Genomic DNA, 22257 nt, shown 5'->3' with positions numbered 1-22257 from the left:
TTTCATTTTTCAAAGTCTATCATAATTGTGGTTGCCATTTTTTTTCCCTCTCTGAACTATGAGCTTTTTAAAGGCAAAGAGCATATGAAGGGACTTTATTTGCAACTTAACAGAAACAAATCACTACATTTTTAAAATTTTGCAAGTAAACCAGAAATTTGAGAGAGAGCACTGTGCTTTTTATATAATTATTACCTTCCTGATGCTTGGTTTATTACATGTTCCTAATATATATTAGTTTTGGATGATTTTTTAGGTATTTATGTCTACTTTATGAAGATGGATATGAAAAGCAATAAACACTAAAAATGTGCTCTTAGACAAACACACACATACACATATGCACAATCACAAACATATCAGGACATGCAAAGACATACATACCTTGGCACCCTAATGGTCATGATAATTTTTGACCAAGAGTAAACTGATTTGCAAATGCATACTTCTATTAACTTTGAGTAAATGATAAAATAAATCTAAGTCAACTGCATCCAAAATACACTGTTTCATTACATAATATTTTGACAACATAATACTGTTACACAAGATAAGAAATCTTAGAGTGCAGTTTCTAGGATGAAATTTTGTTATTTTTCTATAATTTTAATTAAGTTATTGAAGAGAATGTTCACTCAAATTATTCAATAAAAATAGTGGAATAACTAAGCAACACTTGAGAAGAATTATAATAAAATAAATACAAAGATACAAACAGATATCATTATAAAGTTTAATTAAAATGGAAATTTTGGAAATTAAATAATTTTACAATTTCCAGATATTATCTTGTTAATATTAAAATTATATTCTAAAATATAAAGTTCCTACTTCTCTACTATAAAGTCAACAAGATGCTTTGAAAACACATAAATCGTTAAAATAATTTCAGAACTGCATAGTTCTTATTCTCTAGAAATTCACCTTGTGCCAAATGGCAAAATTTTATTATAAAGAAAACATGCATCAATTTAGACTCCTCTTGGTTATGCTTTGCCAGTCTTGTCTCTTCCTTGATTCACTGTGGATTAAATGATTTGTACAGAGTTATACAGTTCAAGTATCTTATTTAAGATCCAGACCTCATTAAATATTATTTAATTAATGATTTATTGCAGTTTCCCAGAACTGCAATATATTTCCTAGTTTTCTACTTTTTAAAAATTAGTCCCTTAATTTTCTCACCCAGTTTTAATATCATGTATATGCTGATTACCAAAAAAAGTGTAACTCCAGTATAGATATTTCTAACGAACTCTAGATGCATACATACAACTGCCTATTCAACATCTACACATGGATGTTGACTAGATACCTCAAGCTTCTCCTGTCAAGAACCTTCTCAGTCAAATAATAGTGGATCCATCCTTCCTTTTCTAAAAAAAAAAAAAAAAAGCCTTGGATTTATACTCCACCCAGTTAGGGAGGAAATCCTGTGCATTCTAGCTTCAAAATATGTCCAGAATCTAAACGTATCTGTCACAACATTCACAGTTACCATCTAGTTTTGAGAGAACTACATTTTTCTTAGTGGAATTAACTCATTATTCTTCCTATTTCTACTCACTTCCCTCCTACAAACTATGTCTAGTATCAACTATACACAAATTGTTACCTCCTATTTCTGTCTTCCCTGTCCCTGCCCACACTCAAAGCATCATCATACATGTTAAGAGTTACACAGAAGGAAAAGAAGTTCAGTAGAATGCCTAAAGCAGAACATTTGGGCATCAGGCTCAAGTAGTTAAAAAAAAATAGTAATAATTCTGACTTATGCAGTTGGCCTCCTTGACTCTACCTACATTAACTTTATTAAGAAATTAAAGTTAATTTGATATGGACAGACGGTCAACATATCTGGAGTGAGGACATTTCTGCCTTGTTCAGAGAACAATGTTCTGAGGAACTGGGCAAAGAATTTCTGAGTTTTCATGGGAGTGGAGGTGTCTAGGGAACAAAATACTTTTTAGGCTTTGGACTTAGGAATATTTGTAATGAGAACCAGCTCCAACAACAGTGTATGGATCTGCATATGTTTTTATATAGAGCAAATTATGATGGCAGATTTTTAAACACTGAGTCAATCAAAATGTGTCTTTATATAGAATTAATTCCTACTACTTCAGCACTTTTAGTCCTCTGGGTCATTAAAAATATCGCTAAAATAAGGCTCCACTTTTCAGCATCCTAAAACATTTGACTTTCCATAATTGCTTTAGTAATAACATCATTTCATCGTAGTCATAAAAGAAACCACCTGAATATATACACAATGGAATACTACTCAGCCATAAAAAAGAATGACATAATGCCATTTGCAGCAACATGGATGGAACTAGAGAATCTCATACTGAGTGAAATGAGCCAGAAAGACAAAGACAAATACCATATGATATCACTTATAACTGGAATCTAATATCCAGCACAAATGAACATCTCCTCAGAAAAGAAAATCATGGACTTGAATGGAGAAAAGACTTGTGGCTGCCTGATGGGAGGGAGGGAGTGGGAGGGATCGGGAGCTTGGGCTTATCAGACACAACTTAGAATAGATTTACAAGGAGATCCTGCTGAGTAGCATTGAGAACTTTGTCTAGATACTCATGTTGCAACAGAACAAAGGGTAGGGGAAAAAAATGTAATTGTAATGTATACATGTAAGGATAACCTGATCCCCTTGCTGTACAGTGGGAAAATAAAATAAATAAATAGCTTTATGTGCAAAAAAAAAAAAAAAGAAACCACCTGAGGATGTGTGTAATACAGAGGAGAATATTGCATATATTTAACTACATACACAGTGAATTCTGAGAAAGTACCTGTCACAAATAGAGGTGATTTATGGAAGTCCACCTAAGGTGGCTATCAATAAAGCAAAATGCAACAGAAACTTGAGACACCACAAAAAGATATGTTTACATTATATAGCATATAATTATTAATAAAATATTGAAAAATGAATGGCTTTGTATCAAGAGGGTCCAAGGAGGAGACACTTTACCAGGGCCCTAAGGCCTTTGTGCATCTTCATTTAGCCCAAGGGAGGTCCTGTCCATTAGAGGAGGCAAAGAGATATTTCTACCTGCTCCATTTAACTTTGTCTCCATCATCTTGAGTATTTGCCTCAAATGCTTTGGAAACTTTAGAAATCAGAGCTCAGAACAATTACTCACTGTTAAACAAAAAAGATCTCCACTGATTATCCCAACATCTCAATTTAAGTGATTCTCTAATCAGAGAATCTGAAATTCTGTAATTTCAGAGAAATATTTAGAAATTAATACACTTGAACAAAATGAAAACTAACTGCCATTGGCAGTTTCCTGAAACATGCAAATATTCACTTACACTGTTAGACAACACATAAATGCATCCACTAGGAGCTGTGAGCTGAATGCAGCCTCCTTGAAGCCATCTGATGTCTCCTCTGACTATTCCTGTTCTGAGCAGCAAGTGGAGATTCCTCTGATGTTACAAGGGAGGAATGAGGCCTCAAAACCAGGTACTTGCCATTCCTCTGCTCAAAACCATCCATTGGTTACCTATCCCATTTAGGAAATAATCCTTACTCCTTTCTAAGATGATCTTGCAAAGCATCATCTCTAACATATCTGCTTTCTTGTCTTTCTTCACACAGGAAATCTCCAAGCAAAACCCCTCCTGAGAACTTTGCATTTTCCTCTACCCTTGACTAGAGGAAGACTTTTCCTTCAGATCCCTTTGTGTCTCCCTCATTTCATCCATGGATAGACCCAAATATTGCTTTCCCAGAGAAGCCTTTTCTGAGTCTCTTCTCTAGAGTAGTCTCTCAGTCCTTACCACTGTCACTTTCTATTTTCTGTTGGCTTTATCTAGCTTTGACTTCAGTCAAGGCTATTATCACTCTTTAGTATTATATTCAATATACATTGTTTGTTGTCTGTCCTTGATCTAGAATCTAATTCTAGGACCAGGATTCCTGTTGATGTTATATTCCAGGTGGTAAGGACAATGTCTGGTACATAGTAGATATTTAATAATATTCTTGAGTTAATAGTTTAAAAATATGTTGAAAACATATGAAATGGCATTTGTTTCTCCATTTGCTATATATTACTTATATTTAGACTATAAACTATTTTAATTTTCTTATTTTATGAGATGTGACTGCATTCTGAAAATTCCATCTGTTTACAAAAATATTAATTTGGAGAATAGACAACTATGTCAAGTACCCGCCCAGGGCCAATTTGCTCTGGATATAATTTTCTATTAAGAAATTAGTTCCAATAAAAGATACTATAACTTCTCAAATTATTTTTTGATATTTTTGTAAAGTTGAAATGTGTTAAAATTATAGAGGAAAGCAGATAAAAAAACTGAACTACAAACAATTTTTTATCAAAATGTAGTAGCCAATAACCTAATATACTAGTTATTAGCATAGCACATTTTTAAATTGCTATTTTTAAGATACTGCCTTGTTATAATGAGCAGATAGTTACCTAAGTGATTTTAGGCTCAAGATACACCACTGGTCAGACCTTAACAGTTTGCAATTAAATCATGAACTAAGACTATATTAAGACATTGAAAATAAAGAAATATCTAATATACATGATTATTGGAAAACACACTGGACTCAGGAGAAAAAAAAATCACTTCGGCTGGGATGGTCAATTAGAGGTAGAATAAGAAGTAAACTGATTTAGGAAATAGATGAAGAAGAATAATTCATCAAGAAGTAAAAGTAAGGAAGATCATATACAGAAGTTTTGGTGTCAGCACATACGCAGAGCAGAGGAATACAAAGGGGAATGTTTCTGCAGCATCAAAGGAAGAGATATCTCTTTAAAAGAAAGTTTGACCATATTGCTAAAGTAGCCAGTATAAAGTTATATATCAGAAACATCTTTTTAAAATGTTCTGAAAGTGAAAATGTAAGTAGTATTTAATTTTGCATAAAAACAAATTCCTTTATAGATTTTTTGTATTAACTTTGTTCACTTTTCTTATTATGTGAATATGGATTTGTCACCTGTTACAAAACTTTTTCTCAGTAATAATGATACTTAACATATTTAAAGAAAGCATTTGTGCTCTGCCTATCATGGACTTTATAATTTCAGGTAAAATTGGCATAAAAATAACTAGAAAAGTTGTATTAATTATTTTGTGTTAGTCCTAAATTAGCAACTTTTTTCAATTTTAATATGAATATGAACTCTTCCAAAACTTTCCTAAAGCTACTGTGTTTTCAGTAAGGACAAGAAAATATTCCTTAAAGTGTAAAATACTCTTAGTATAATATGTTATTTGCCAGGTTGTGATTTATTATGCTTCTCTAACATCATACACAATGACATTCCAGAAGCAGAATTCTGGTACTCTATCATTAGCATTAGACAAACTGAAATCTAATCCCATGAATGAATGCCAGGTCAAGGCTTAGCTACCATTCCTAAAACCTAGTGATTTAGGCTCTGTATTTTTCCTGACTTATATACACAGCTGATACAGATTGAGGCATTACTCAAAAAGTATTTGTTATAAATTAACTAAATTCATCACACTGGATTTTACCAAGAACTATTTTTAAATTAATAATGTTAGATATATTCAGCTATCATCTTATACAAAAAGTAAAAAATAATTATGCCATTATGAACACTAATCAGCAGTGTTGAGATTGGGATTCCTGATTAGAACAACAGAGGAACTCCCCCAGAATGTGCATTCATTTTTTTTCTTTTTCCTTTTTTTTTTTTTTTTTCCATAGCTGCATCTGTGGTATATGGAAGTTCCTAGACCAGAGGTCAAATTGGAGCTGCAGCTGCAATACTGGATCCTTAACCTACTGAGCCAGGCCAGGGATTGAACCCACATCCTCACAGATGCAACATCGTATCCTTAACCTGCTGAGCCACAGTAGAAACTCCTAAAATTCACATTGTTAATGAGAATGCTTGCAGTACCTGGATTATAGTTTAAACAGCAAAATACATATATTATAATGTTTGCTGACATGTTTCAAAGTAAATTATAGGTGTCAGTATAAAAATTATATGTATGTGGTATAAATATATATAAATAAACATATTATAATATACATTGTATAATTATTAAATATAATTATCTATTATATATAAATAAGTAAATATGTATATATATATATATAAAAATTAGGGTAAATAACTATAGCCTATATTCACAGTTGCATATAAAATGGTGATAGTTATTGTAACAAAAATTATTTTTTTTTTTACATTTCTCCATTTCTAGATGCAAACACTAAAAAGACTAGGATACTCCCATCTTCTCTTGTAAAGTATTTATCATTTAGGATAAAAATCAAGCCTGATGGGAGGGGGAGGGAGTGGGAGGGATCGGGAGCTTGGGCTTATCAGACACAACCTACAATAGATTTACAAGGAGATCCTGCTGAATAGCATTGAGAACTGTGTCTAGATACTCATGTTGCAACAGAAGAAAGGGTGGGGGAAAAACTGTAATTGCAATGTATACATGTAAGGACAACCTGACCCCCTTACTGTACAGTAGGAAAATAAAAAAAAAAAATCAAGCAATTTTATAAATAGGTATATTACAAAGTTATTTAAGGACAGAGATTCAATTTAGAAGTTGAGCTGATGGCTTTTAAATAGAGTTAATGGAGATAAATGCAACAGTGGGATTTAGGTGTACTTAGAAGAAAGAGCTGGCAGAAATGAAGGGTAAAAGTAATTTTTTGTTACACAGAGAGAAGAGAAACCAACACTAAAGTCACAGAATGGATCATTCATTCAGTTGCTTATTTAAATATTTCTGAGTGTCAAATGCTATATACCAGTCACAATGATGTAAAGAGAAAAATCCCTACTCTGCATAGTTTACAGAAAGGAAAAAGTTAAAAAAGCCTTAAGTATAAGTGAAAATACGTATTTAAAAATTCACAATTGTTATTAAAGCCAAAAAGATTAGGAGAGAGAAATGTGGAATAGAGGCTTGGTTTGAGGTTGGGTGGTAATTTAAATAAAGTCTCTCAGGAAATGACATACTCACTATGACCTCAAGTTGATGAAGGAGGCAACCTTGCAAAGGGCAAGAAAAGAGCCTTATAAGAGGGGAGGTTAACCTCATAAAAGGTCAATTCCTGAAGAGGACACAAGAATAATTAACTTTAATGTATTTAATAAAAGAGCTTTACGATGCATGATGTATTCCAGAAGAACTCATAGAACTGCAAAGAGAAATAAATCCATAATTATAAAGGGAAATCTCAACATCGCTCTCTAAATAACTGCTACAGTAAAAAGACAGAAAATACTAAGAACATAAAACCTTAGGCAACATTACCAAATAATTTGTTTAATTGGTAACTATAGAACACTCCACTCAACAACAATAATATGTTATTTTTACGTGAACACAAACCTTTTACCAAGATAGAACATATTCTAGTCCATAGAGAATTACAATAAATATAAAAAAGATATGCATGTATTAGAATGCTCATTGTACACAAAAGAATTAAATTAGAAATAAATAACATAGAGATGAGCTAGAAATTTCCAAATACTTGGAAAGTAAATAATATATAAGTAATTAGTAACTCAAAGAAGAAATATGAAGAAATCAGAAAATACTTTAAACTGAATGGAAAAGAAAACTAAGCACATCAATATGTGTGGGATATAACTAATGCAATACTAAGAAGGAAAATGATAGCACTGTATGACAAAAGGTCTCAAAAAACAATTACTTCAAGTTCTATCTTTTTAAAAATTGGAAGGCCCCTCAAATTCAAAGAAAGTAATTAAAATCAAATTATGATGATCTGAGTAGAAATTAATAAATAGAACAAAGAAAAATAATAGAGAAGAGTTAATGAGACAAAAGATGGTTCTTATATCAATAAATTGATGAGATTTAATCAAACTGGTTGGAAATAAAAATAGAGACAGCAAATGACCATTAATAGAAATAACAGAGATGACATCAATAGATTCTACAGATACTACAGAATAATAAAAACATTAAAACATTAAAAATTATTGATAACTATATAAATAACTTTGATAGCGGTGTCTTTAAAAGTCTCAAATTATTAAGGCATACTCAAAAATAATTTGAGTAGCCTTAACATTACTAAAGAAATTGAATTTATGTTTAAAATCCCCAAAAGAAAAATAAGGATGTTTATTAGTCAATTTTTTCTCAAAAGTTTAAGAAAAATATAATTCTACATACATTCCTCTTGAAAATTAAGATTTTATTTTTTTCCTTTTCTATGAGTATAGAGAGTTTTCCTAATTTGCAAGTAATTCTTTAGGTCAGCCTTACCCTAGTATCAAGACCAGGCAGAGATACTAAAAGAAAGGAAAAAACTATAATTGATTCTCCAGAAACATGTATGCAAAAATTCTTATCTGGAATATAAGCATGATTTAACATTTAAAATCAATCAGTGTTATTCACGACATTAGCAAGCTGAAAAAGTTAACCACATGATCATCTCAACAGATGCAGAAATAGCATTAGAAAAAATCTGACATCCATTTCTGAATTAAAAAACTCTCACTAAACTATAAATAGAAGGGAATACCCTAAACTTCATACATGGCATACTCACAGTCACAATGACACTTAATGGTGAAAAACAATATTTTCATACAAAACTGAGAAGAAAGCAGGATGTTTGCTCTCAACTATTCTACTCAGCATTGTTCTAGAGGTTCTGAACAGTACAGCGGGCAAGAAAAAGAAGTAAAAGATATCTAAATTAGAAAGTAAGATGAAAAACTCTGTACTCAAGATGACATGATTTTTTTATATAGAAAATCCTATGGGATCTACAAAAAGCAAGTAGAACAATGAAGCATATTTAGCTAGTTCAAAAACTATAAAACAATATAAAAACTCAACTGTTTTTCTATATGCTACTGATGAAAAATCAGAAATTGAAATCAAAATATCATTTACGATAACATCAAAGTGTGAAATGTGTAATTATTTAAGCACAAACAAAATTGAAGAATTTAAGTTTAAATAGAAAAGAGGTGGTAATTCAATTAAATGTTTTCAGAATTTTCATTTAGAATCTCCAGTTGACTTAAATGGTTTTTGTCTTCTATTAACTGTAGAGCTCTCATTTTTTATTTCCATTTCTAAAATTTGAGTCACTTTTTTTCATGTACATTCATAGGGCTCCATTTCTAACTTCACCAGCTGATTTTCATTTATACTAAAGGTTAAGTTTGATTTGCAAATAAATGAAAAGGGACTGGAGCAAAAGTGATCTTCCTAAGCCATTTTACTTAGAGTTACAGTCAAGAGGTTAAATCCTTGAATTAAGTATCTGTATTTTGTCATGAAAAGGTAGGTCTGAGTAGAAATACATATTAGGACAAAAATTTGGATCAGAGACCCAAGCACCACACTTCAGGTAGCCCTACTGCATAAGGCTGGCTCAAATATTATCTGAAGTAACATGGAGAGCAAGTGGTGGAGAAATAGAGACAACACTGAATCAGTCATTATTATGTATTAGACATCTCTAGACTGTTCATAATTCAAACAGTGACCAACATATTTATTTTTTCTTTTAAAGACTCATATGTGCTAAGAGCCTTCTGTCTCAAAGTGTGGACACTAAAGACTAAGTTAAGAAAAATAAATGATAAATTCTCTTATTTAGATATTTTTACTTGTGCAAAACAGTCTACATACTGAATTATAAATCTTAATGGATGTCATAGAGATCCTAATTTTTGATGCTTCTTCTGTGTTCACTAAAATTAGTATTTCTAAAGTGATATTTAAAATACATCTTATAGGGGAGTTCTTGTCATGGTTCAGTGGTTAACGAATCTGACTAGCATCCATGAGGACACAGGTTCGATCCATGGCCTTGCTCAGTGGGTTAAGGATCGAGTGTTGCCATGAGCTGTGGTGCAGGTTGCAGATGCATCTCAGACCCTGTGTGGCTGTGGCTTTGGCATAGGCCAGCAGCTATAGCTCCAGTTTGACCCCTAGCCTGGGAACCTCTATATCCACAGGTGCAGCCCTAAAAAGCAAAAAATAATACAAATGAAAATAAAAATAAAAACATACAGCTTATAAATCATTTTTAATTATTTTTTAACAATGATTCTGTGGCTTAAGGTGCATTCTAAAGCTACTCCATGTAGGTGAACTTCAAATGCATATTATTCTAAGAATAGATTATCTTTTTAATAAAATTAGCATTCAAAATGTAACTGTCTTTTATAAATGCATGAAAATAAGATTTGGTCATTGTATTCAAGAACAAGAAAGGTGTTAACTCCGAACTGTTTATCAATTTATTTAATTAGTGATATTTTGCTGTTTGACATTAAATGGTTTGATATATAAAGTGAGGTTAAATTCAATCATAAATAACTACCTGTCAGCTCTATCATGCTTACAGCTTAAATCAATATGGAATAATATTGTTTTAATTTGTATTACAATATATTAAACATTCAATTTTATTTCAGCTATATGAGAAATGTATGTGCCTACTTCTCTAGTTCATAAGACATAAATTGTTTATGCTATTTCCACATGTGTTTAATGTTGCTCCGTTCCTGAGCAGTTGTCTCTAACAAGCAGAAGACCATCCTTTGCTTCTTTTTAGGGGTGTAGAGGAAGGAGAGAGTGACACATCACTGTTATGTCAATATTGGCAGTATATATTTTTTACATGAGTATGATACAATACAGGTTTTTAGAATTAGATCAGCAGGCATTACTTTGTTTTTACAGACAGTAGTCTTTCTCTCAAAATGGAGTCATTTCTTGCTTTGGCTGTTTTTAGCAAGTTAAATTTGACATCACTCTTTTCTTTCATTTAAATTCTGCTACATGTACTTTTTTTCAACGATTTTTTCCATTATAGTTGGTTTACAGTGTTCTGTCAATTTCTACTGTACAGCAAAGTGACACAGTCACATATATATATATATATATATATATACACACACACTTTCTTTTTCTCACATTTTCCTCCACCATGTTCCATCGTAAGTGACTGGATATAGTTCCCTTTGCTGTACAGCAGGATCTCATTGCTTATTCATCCCAAATGCAATAGTTTGCATCTATTAACCCCAGACTCCAAGTCCCTATTTTTAAAAGGTAGATTGTATTTTGTACATACTTCTACAGCAGTGAATACAGTTGGTCACAGATGACTGGAGCACTCAATGTTTCTACATCTTCTTCAGAACAGAGGAGCTCATTTTCCTCTCATCCTATCCCAAGAGTTAATGATGCACTTTCTAGAATGCTTGTAGATCACCAGAACTCTGTTATTTTGTAAATAACTTCCCTATTTCCATTCATGCCTCTTACACAACAAGAAAGGAAAAAGATCTTTTCCTTTCCTGGCTACTACCCATTCTTCATCCTTTCAAATTTTATGTTATCAACACAGAGGAGAAACTGTTGTCATGAAAATCCATCCATTCACTGAACTGCCTTCGACAAGACATCATTTATTACCTGTGTTGAATTTGGATGCTGCCTTAAAGATAAAAATAATTAGAATGGAAAGAGGAGTAGGACTTAACTGAGTAGGCACACTGTCCTAAAACTTACCAGAATAATTATGCCCTGTGTTTCTTTTTTTCTTTTTTTTCCTTATTTTTTTTTTCCCCAACACCCATAGCATATAGAAGTTCCTAGGCCAGTGATCAAACCCATGACGCAGCGGTGACCAGAGCCAATGCGGTGACAATGCCAGGTCCTTAATCCCCTGAACCACCATGGAACTCCCCACCATGTGCTTTTCTACAATAATAACATGCAAATATTTTCCAAACCAAGAAATAATGCCTGAACTAAGTTTTTATCCATTCCAAAATATTCACACTTTTACAATCATCAAAGCACCTGGTTATACTTTGTACATTTTTCCATTTGAATAGAGTTCACTGTATGATCTTATGACAAAGTGATTGAAACTCAGGTCAAACATTGTTTTTCACTGTGGAGACTTCCTTGCATTTTTCTTCTGTTGGTCTTTTTTTTTAAATAATACCAATGCAGTAGTTTCAGTAAAACATTTGCCAAATTATTAATATCTACTCTTCCTCTTAAGCAACTACTAGACAGGGAATATTTATTATTTATCTTTGTTTCACTAGCACCCATGAAGAGCTCAGCAGATGATCCTTCTTGTTGAAGAAATGAATGAATTAGTTAATTTAACATCAGTATGAGATAAAAGGAATGGATATTAAATCAGAATTCCATAAATACCATGAATGCTCACTAAGCCATGTATTATAAGCTGGAGGAATTTTGCTCAATGTATAATCAATAATAATAAGTTCCATTACATGCCTGGCTCAGTGCCAATGAAATGTATTATGTCATCTAATTATCAAGCTTCATAAGTATTAATTTTACTTTCATTTTATATACGGACATATTAAAGACTAGAGTTTAAATAACTTAAGATATTTATGTAGAAACAACAAAATAAGAACATGGAACTGAATTAAACTAAAAAACTTCTGACAGCAAAGGAAACCATCACCAAATGAAAAGGCAATCTACTAAAAGGGATAAAATATGTGCAAATCATGTATCTGATAAGAGATTAATATACCAAATATACAAAGAACTCATACAATAGCAAAACTAAAACAAAAACAAAAAACAACCTAAATAAATATGGGCAGAGGATCTGAATAGATTTTTTTTTCCCAAAGAAGACATACAGATGGCCAACAAGTACATGGAAAGAAGCTCAACATCATTAATCATCAGAGAAAGGCAAGTAAAAACCGCAATGTAATATTTCACACCCATTAGAGTAGCTATTATCAAAAAGAAAATAAATAACTGTTAACAAGGATGTGGAAAAAAAAAAAGGAACACTTGTATGCTTTTAGTAGGAATGTAAATTGGTGCAGTCACTATGGAAACCATTATGGAGGCTTCTGGAAAAATTAAAAATAGAACTAGTATTGAGCAATTCCACTTCTGGGTATTTACCCAAATGAAACAAAAACACTAAGTCAAAAAGATATACATGTCCCTATTTCATTGCAGTGTTATTTATAATACCCAAGACATGGGAATAACCTACATGAGAAAGGAGGAAAGGAGTTCCCGTCGTGGCACAGTGGTTAACGAATCCGACTAGGAATCATGAGGTTGCGGTTCGGTCCCTGCCCTTGCTCAGTGGGTTGATGAACCGGCATTGCCGTGAGCTGTGGTGTAGGCTGCAGACGTGGCTCGGATCCCGCATTGCTGTGGCTCTGGCGTAGGCCAGTGGCTACTGTTCCGATTTGACCCCTATCCTGGGAACCTCCATATGCTGCGCGAGCAGCCCAAAGAAATAGAAAAAAAAAAAAAATGCAAAGGAGGAACTATTGACATTTGCAACAACATGAATGGATCTTGAAGGTATTATGCTAGTAAAATAAATTAGACAAAGACAAATACTGTATGATCTCATATGTGAAAACTAAAAAATAACTATCATTGGTGGATGGATTTTAAACTTAGTGTAGTGAACATTATCTATTATGTTGCATACCTGAAAGTAGAATAATATGTGCCAATTATATCTCAATTGAAATATTCATATATATGACACATATCTATATATCTACTTCTAAAGTGAACCCGGTCTGATGCCAAAGCCATTATATAAAAATAGAAAATTAGAGTAAATGAAAATTGCATAGACTACCCCTTTAAATGGTTTAGGCTTGTAAGATGTATTGCATAGTAACACAATCTAAAATTAATATGTATTGAAATTTACAATATTGTTAACTATTATACATATGGCCATAGAGATTTCCAAAGTTGCAATGTTTAATTCCTATTAATAAATAAATGTTTTCATCACTGATTAAAAGTCAGATAATATGGAATATGAGCATAGCCTGTAGAAGATTTTCTCATTAGTACTTCATTAATCAATTGGCATACTGCTATATATAAAATAGATCACCAACAAGGACCTATTATATATCACAGAGAACTCTACTCAATATTCTATAATAACCTATATGAGAAAAGAATCTGGAAAGTAATGGATGTATATGTATACCTGATTCACTTTACTATACCCCTGAAATTAACACAACATTGTAAATGAACTATACTCCCCCCAAAATTAAAAATTAATTATTCAATTGAATGATTTTATTAAGCTCTTACAATACGTTCTCTATTGTGCCTAGATCTAGGTGTGAAAGATACGGAGAATTAGAGAAAGTATCACTACCTTCTAGGGGAGTTATAATACCATTGGTTAATTACAGCCTATGCAAATGAAACAACTGGGAAGGCATTTGCTTATGTCTTGGTATGCTTTTCATTCACTTCTCCATGACGTGTCAATTCCTACACCTTTTAAGATGGCTATCTTCTCTTAATTTTTACATGTAATAGTAACATAAAACTGCTTTCAGGGTATCTTAATTCTTAACCTAGATTAGGAAATATTAATGTTGTTTCATAGCAACGATATCTGTAACCTAATGGAAGAATGTGCGCTACTACATTGTAATCCTCCCTCATTTTTTTTCCATTAAATCAGAAGTTCCTTAAGGACAAGCAGTACCTTGTTCAACATCATATCCACAGTGCTTAGTGAGGGAGATTTGTATTATAGTTACAAGCAGAAAATAACAACTATGAGGAGGAGCAAAGAGAATATATTTCAAGGAAAATCAGGATCTATGTCCAATAAAACTCAGAGTCTGTTTGGGTACTGGGAAATGTAGGACCACGTTATGAAGGGCAGAGAAAGGCAAGGTTTAAACCTACTGAGGGAGAATCTTATTGCAGAGTGTGTAATACAGAAGGAAACAATAAGCATTCTGTTTAAATAAGAATAATCTGTTAGCCCAAAGAAGAAGTGATGAAATCAGAGAAAGGCTGAAGTTAAATAGAGAAATTAGGACTAAAGGTAGGAGACACTCAGGCAATAGATGCCAGCATCAATATCGCAGCTGATATTTATTGAGAGCATATGGTGTACTACAGGTTTTACAAAGATTAATTCATTTACTGTGAGACTAGTATAAATAGCTCAATTCTATATGCAAAGAAATGTGACACACGCTAAGTGTGGCAGGGGATCTTCTAAAATAACCTTTAATGATCTCTCCCTCCTACTATTCACACCCTTCTGTAATTTCTCTGAGTTTGTGTAGGAGTTGCTGACGTTCTTCTAATGTTCTCATGTCAATAACAAAATCCTAACAGAAGTGGTTGAATGTCATCCCAGAAATTTGATTGTATAACTGCATTTTCTGTGTTACAAAATCTTTTTGGATTATTTACTTTTGGGAAATTCAGCTGTCTTGTCATGAGACAGCCTTTGAAATGGGCCATGTGAGTGAGCTTGGAAGCTGGTATCTTTTCCCAACGCATAGAAGCCTTAAAATAACTGCAGCCCTAGAAAATACACTGAACAAATGACTTCTGAGATTTCCTGAGCCAGAATCACCCAGCTCAATTGTTTCCAGAGTCCTGATTCATAGAAAAGAAACTGAAATGATATATTTTTTCTATTTTAAGTATTGGGATGAATACTTAACACAACAACTGATAACTGACACAGTAAATGACAAAGGAATTTAAACCCAGGCTCTTGGCTTTGAAATGTTCACTGTGTACCAAGAAGACCATGAAATAGAATACCTCAAGATGAGGATATTAAATGTTTTATTCCAATAGGCGAAATGTAAAAAAGGTATACATATGATAATTAAAAAGATATTCACTATACAAAATAAATATAATTATTTTTATTCTATTTGGATAATTTTTTAAATAAGAGAAATACAATACTACCTATAAAGCTGAATTTTCTACATATTGTCTTTATAGCATTTCAAACACAGTAGAGTTACAACTTTAGTATTCTCTAACTTCAGGACAATGCTGACGTTTTCTGGATCCTAACAGCGATGTGAGAATTAAACGGAAAATGAAGAAGTCAATCCATTAAATAGTTAATAAAGGAAATTCTTTAGCAAATGCTGACATGTGACTACCCAAACTCTTGGAAAGACAAATTTTTTCCATAATGCAAGACATGATGACTCAATAAAATCTTGACATATTTGTTAAACTTTGATTCAAGCCACACATACTGACTTTGAAGTCAATTGTACAGGCAGTGGATAAAATGTGTGTAAGTGTGCCATGTATTTGTTGCATAGGATTGTGGTTATCTGAAAATACATTTGTAGATATTGCTTGCATTCAAGTTACCCCAGTTAACTACTACAGAGGCTTTCTTACAACCTCATTCAGTCACTGACGATTCCCTTTTTTATAAAAGCAACTGTCTTGGATCTCACTTAGGTTTGTTTATCCTTGTTATAATTCAAACCCTCTTATTTAAATGTCATTTTTAAAGGCCATCATATGTAAATTATAGCAATTTATTATGTGATTAAGATGTATCATTTTTAGTCAAAAATATGTATTTTTTAATCTGCACGATTAGATAGTAATTAGCAAACTAGAAGTGGAGTTTTAGAAACTGGAGAGCTAATTTAGTTTATAAAATAAGTTAAACTTGATGATAAGCTATGTGTTTTAAATTTCCTTGGTTTGCAGCACTGTTTACTCTGGTAGACAGAGTTCTTTTTTACTTCTATTTAAAAAAAATAATTGCAGTAAAAACACATACCATGAGATCTATCCTTCAACAAACAGCAGATCTCTAAAACTTTTTCATTTCGTTTGACTGAAACTCTGTACAAATTGAATTGTAGCCCTTCAATTTTGTCTCCTCTCAGCCCTTGGCAACCACCATTCTACTTTCTTTTTCTGTAGAATTTGACTATATTAGATACTTCATTTAAGTGGATAAATCTTGAGGACATTATGCTAAGTGAAATAAGCCACTAACACAAGTATAAATACTTCAAAATTACCATAATCTTTGAATTAACAAATTCCTTCTATTTTTTTTTGTTTTGTTTTTTTACTATAAACACAAAAGGGTACACACGCATTCCCAAATGCTCAGACACACATAAATGACAACACTGGCAACCTTTAAAGAGCCCCCTTTTCTTTTCCTACCCTAAGCACTGTAAAAAAAAAAAAAAAAAAAAGTAATGATCAAGTCAGCATCAAGTCTTTCCACATAGCAGCTGTGTATCTATTATACGAATGAGTTTATTTAAATTGTCCAGTCATTCTAAACATTTTAGGATCTGATCAGACCATTATATGATTCGCCACTCTGTTTTTTTGTGATTAATCAGTGAAGCCCTCACTATTCCATCCTGTCTTATGACTGGGTAGAGATGAAAGGCCTGGCCTTACATTCCATGAACAGATAATTTCAGACATTTCAGTAATATGCTGAAGAGTATCAATATAAATTCAGAAAGTTCTTGCTTCAGCAGCACATACACTAAAATAAATAAATAAATAAATAAATAAAAATGGGGGTGATACTGACAAGATTAGCATGGCCCCTTATGCAAGGATGACATGCAAATTTTGAAGCTTCCCATATTTTTTTTAAATGATAGATTTAGAACTCTTTCTTTGAAAGCAGAATAACCTTGTACAGAGATCCAAACTTAAGATACTAAAATACTAAACTTAAGATACTAAAATGATAAACAACAAAAGACAGGGGTAGGGAGGAGATTCAATGCTACTGCACACTTGAAAACCGTGCAGTTAGACTGTACTTCTTTCCTCCCCTGCAGCACCACACCCAGCTGATAAAAAATGAATTCAAGGTAGCACAAAGGCAGCCCAAAATGTACCACTCTTTGTCCTCTCTACCCTTTTCTGCTGTGTGCTATTTTCCCAACTGCTGGAAGGACATGCTAAAAACAAATTTTAAGATCCATGTAAAAGTTAAGAAAACCACAGGTTATTTCCCGCCTTGGTTGGCCCTCTGATTTAAATGTTCTCTTTTTCTCCAAATACTAACATCAATAGGACACCTAGAAAAGAAAAAACAAAACTTACAAAAAGAAAAAGAAAGAAAGAAAAAAGTGAGCAAAGCCTCAAAAGTTTCTTATTCCTTCTAAAGGAAATATTTAAAAATTTGTTTTCTTTAATAAATTCAAGCATGCAAGCACCAAATGAGTTTCTGGAGACTCTTTGAAAAAGTGATTGCTATGGACTGAACTGCATTTTCGCAAATTTGTATGTTGAAGGTTTAATGCTCAAGGTGATGGTAGTTAGAGATGAGGCCTTAGGGAGAAAATCAAATTTAGACGAGACCAAGTGGGTGAAGACTTCACAATGGAATCACTATCTTTCTAAGAAGAGGGAGAGACACTAGAATTCTCTCTCTTCACCAGATGAAGACACAGTGAAAAGGCCACCACCTGTAAGCCAGGAAGAGAGCTCTCACAGGGAACCAAACTGGCTGGCACCTTGAACGTAGACTTGCAGTCTCCAGACGGCACAAAGTAAATATGTATTGTTTATGCCACACAGTTCATGGTATGTTATTATAATGCCAGAGCTAAGAAACCACTGTATACTTTAGTGAAAAAAGTGCATTAGAGCATTACCCCAAAGTAACTCACGTACATTACTGTCTTGTGGTAAAACTTAATTTTAGTGTATTTATAAGAACACACAGTGAAAACACCTGTGATAGTACGTGTGTTCTAGGTGCAATAGTTTTATTGTTAAAATTTCTTCCATATTAGCAAAATTAAATTTAAAAATTGATTCATTAAAATGTAATTGTCTCTGTTTTCCTTCCATTTACTTAGTTTCCCAGTAAAAATATAATCACTTAAATAGCAGAAGTGATTCCTTAAGAGTATTTCCCCATCTTCTTTATTCAAAAACAATTCCATTCAAATCTTTCTAACAATCTCTAAAAGAATAATTTATTATTATTCTAAAATTCACTATTACTTGCAAAATAAAGTCCATGATTTAAAACATTTAACTGATACCAGGAAAAAATGTCAATTTGCATATGTTTTCCTAGGAAATGATTATAATACTGCTCTTACTACATTGTATCAATAGTTAACTATATTTTATTATAATTGTAAATTGATTTCTCTCAAGACTAAACTTTGTCTACTTAAATTCTTACTTTCCTTAGTTTTCTATGTTAAAATAATGTTATTTTCACTTTCACACTTTTTTGGAGGGTGGGGGATTGTGTCATGGCATGTAGAAATTCCAGGCCAGGGATCAAACCCAGGCCTCAGCAGAGACCCAAGCCACAGTAATGACAATGTCAGATCCTTAACCACTCCACCACCAGTTTTGATTCCCTCACTTGCAGTTTTGATACCAGTAATTTAGGTGGTATTTTATTTCTTTCTATAATTTTGTAATGATAGTTTTTGCCAAGTAAAAAGATAATCGTTCCAAATAATTTAATTTCTCAAATACATATTTTAGATAAATCAGTCATTACAAAACCATGAAAATAATAGATCATTGAAATTTATATGATTTATAATATACATGGTGAGTATTGAGATCAGTTCTCATAAGAATATTTTAAATTCCCAATAATATAAATATTGATCACCATCTCCTCCATTTTTTTCTGCTTTTTCTTTTCCCCTTTTTGTTTCTCTGCTCTTTCTTTTGTCCATGAAAGACAGATCACATTAATCCTAGCAGAATGTCTTGATAAATCTATCCACCAAGTCTTTAGTTCAATTGCAACACAATCAGGATAAATGAAGTCTTCACAAAGGAATTTTTTACCAAGTCAGCAATTAAAAAGCATAGTCAGGGACTTTCTCATTAAATTCCAGCAGAAAGTAGAACAAAAGAAGGACATCTAGTATGGCGTTTTTTAAAACTTGCTTCTCTCTTTGTACAGGGACAGAACTTTAAAAAACTATTTCAGTGATTTGAGACATTAATGTTAATCAAGGCTCACAGAAAATGATACTAGGCTTGAACATACAATTTTTCAATTGTGAACATATCTATATATCATTATTTATATCTATCTATGTCACATGTAGGTCAAAAGATATCTTTTCCCATCTAAAATTACTTTCTATTAATCTGTATTACAAATGTGATATATTAATATTACTTTAAAATCCTTAAGTGAAAACATTTTCCTCTATGTTTTTATTATTATAATTTTGATAACCTGAAATGCATGCTAATTTTAAACTATTTGACAATTTTTACCTATACTGCACAAGCGGTAGTTAGATACTGCCTATTTTCTTGATTCTGGCTTTGTAGACAACATCAAACCCAGGAGGAAATATTTTTTTTGAAATCCAAACACTAAATGGCATGCCTCTGTATACATCTAAGGTAGAATGTCATGTGGAAAGTCAAAGAGGAATAGACAGGATGGAAATTGAATTGCTTTCCAGTCTTCCTGAACAAAATGTTCACACTGTGACTATAGGATTAGATTTAAATTAATGTTCAAAGTATCAAATGCCTATTCAAGTGTTACCTTATAAACATTCAGAAGGTACTTTCACATCACTTAGAAACAGTAATAGCTGCAAGACTTACGAATGAATGAATTTTGTTAGGTCTCCACTGTATACGAGTCTGAGTTGAAAAGTACATTCTAAGATATGACTAAATGTGCAAGAAATGTGTTGGGGATAGGAGCAGGAGATAGCTTTCAACCATGATGTAAGCCTGACACCTAGAGAGAGAGCAGGAAGAACAAAGAGAAAATGTTTTCAGACTGCAGAACAAAGTCTCTAGAAATTTTGGCTAATTCAATGAGTTTTCCTCCCAGAATTACTCATTGGACAAATTCACAACTTGCTGGATTGAGCCTGATTAATACATATGCCATGTTCAGTCACTGCCTGGGAGCTGCCTATGGAATGTATGTCTACAGTGTGAAATGGACCCAGACATGTACAGATGCGGCCAGTAAATTATGCTCCTCTTGCAGAGGACTGGAGCAACACATTTCCATGGTCATCATAAGGTCTGAGATATTTTTAATCACCTCCTCTTTCAAAATATTGTCCATAATATGCCAGGCCTATTGTAATATTTTGTTCTTTTGCTCACTCTCTGTAACTGGGAAAATATTCCAGGAAAAAGTGAGATGGATGACATACAATTTCTACTGAAATTATTCTGCAATATTACTGCAATTGTAATCAAAGAAAGTCTTTCTTATTAATAATCAATAATGATATTATAATGAATAATCTGATTAATAAATCAGATTATTCTAAAATTTATTAGAAAAAATGTGCAAAGGCTTGTGAATATTATGGGAAAATATAGAAAACACAAAAAGTAAATACAAAATGCTGCATGTATAAAAACATACAGTAAAAATGTTAATGAAAAACTGTGTGGCATTACTAAGTATTAAACAAGTATGCCAATGTAAAGTTTGCAAGTACAGGAGATCCCGTCATGGCTCAGTGGTTAATGAATCTGACTAGGAATCATGAGGTTGTGGGTTCTATCCCTGGCCTCTCTCAGTGGGTTAAGGATCCGGCGTTGCAGTGAGCTGTGGTGTAGTTCACAGATGCGGCTCGGATCCCGCATTGGTGTGGCTCTGGAGTAGACCAGCCGCTACAGCTTTGATTGTACAAAATGTATATTCAGAATATGAGAAGTTGGCATTTCAAATTTGTGTGAAAAGAATGTGCAAGATAATCAATGCTATACTCCACAATAGTACACTTGTAATTAAAAGTGATACACTGAATCTAAAAATCAATTAATAACTGATGGAAGAATTCAGTGTAAGTAATTAGAAATATGTTTACAGAAAAAAGGAAAAACTGTATAAATAAGGAATTGTGAAAGCTTCAAGCATCATACAACAGAAAACCCTGCTCTTTTCTGTGTTAAGTATTACTACATCAAAGTTTATAACTTATTTGTAAAAAAATTTCTATCTTCCTTTCAGAGGTTTGAAATTTGCTCCCCAATGAAATCTTCCATAGAGAAGCAATGTGCCTTTCTATCTACTGATGTCAGGCTTAGCCGTGTCATTGGCTTTAACCACTGCGTCTGAGCAGTAATAACAGATGCTACAACAAAGCAAAAGACACATGCAATAGTTGGAGGCTTTGTTTTCAGTCTGGATGCTGGACTAAGAAACAAATACACAAGCAAAGGTGCAGAAAATTCAACCAGTGGCTAACCAGAAATATGAGGAAGAAATAAATGTTTATTTTTGTAAGTTACCCATTTGGGTTTTGTTTGTACTGCATTACAAACATGGAGGATTTTAGTGCATAATGATGTGGAAAAGATAATTTTTGTTTTGAGAAACTGCAAGAATAGGATTATATC

The 22257-nt window shown here is 32.6% G+C and overlaps 1 protein-coding gene and 1 non-coding gene across 26 annotated transcripts in view; one reads left to right on the top strand and one right to left on the bottom strand.

The window, feature by feature from the left end:
• The window catches only part of LOC100524732 (protein FAM170A), a 689565-nt gene that overhangs the window by 221880 nt on the left and 445428 nt on the right, over positions 1 to 22257 (bottom strand). The window lies entirely within an intron of this gene.
• LOC146405708 (U6 spliceosomal RNA) lies at positions 17417 to 17519 on the top strand. Its single transcript, XR_014839214.1, has one exon. It is a non-coding gene; the product is annotated as a U6 spliceosomal RNA (small nuclear RNA).

This window comes from Sus scrofa, chromosome 2 (assembly GCF_054392235.1).
Source record: "Sus scrofa isolate SSC_HxYL_T2T_F1_AM1 chromosome 2, Sscrofa_HxYL_maternal_Yorkshire_Landrace_v2.0, whole genome shotgun sequence".
Lineage (NCBI taxonomy): Eukaryota > Metazoa > Chordata > Mammalia > Artiodactyla > Suidae > Sus > Sus scrofa.
Note: the sequence above shows the minus strand (reverse complement) of the source record. Positions and strands in the feature narration are given on the sequence as shown.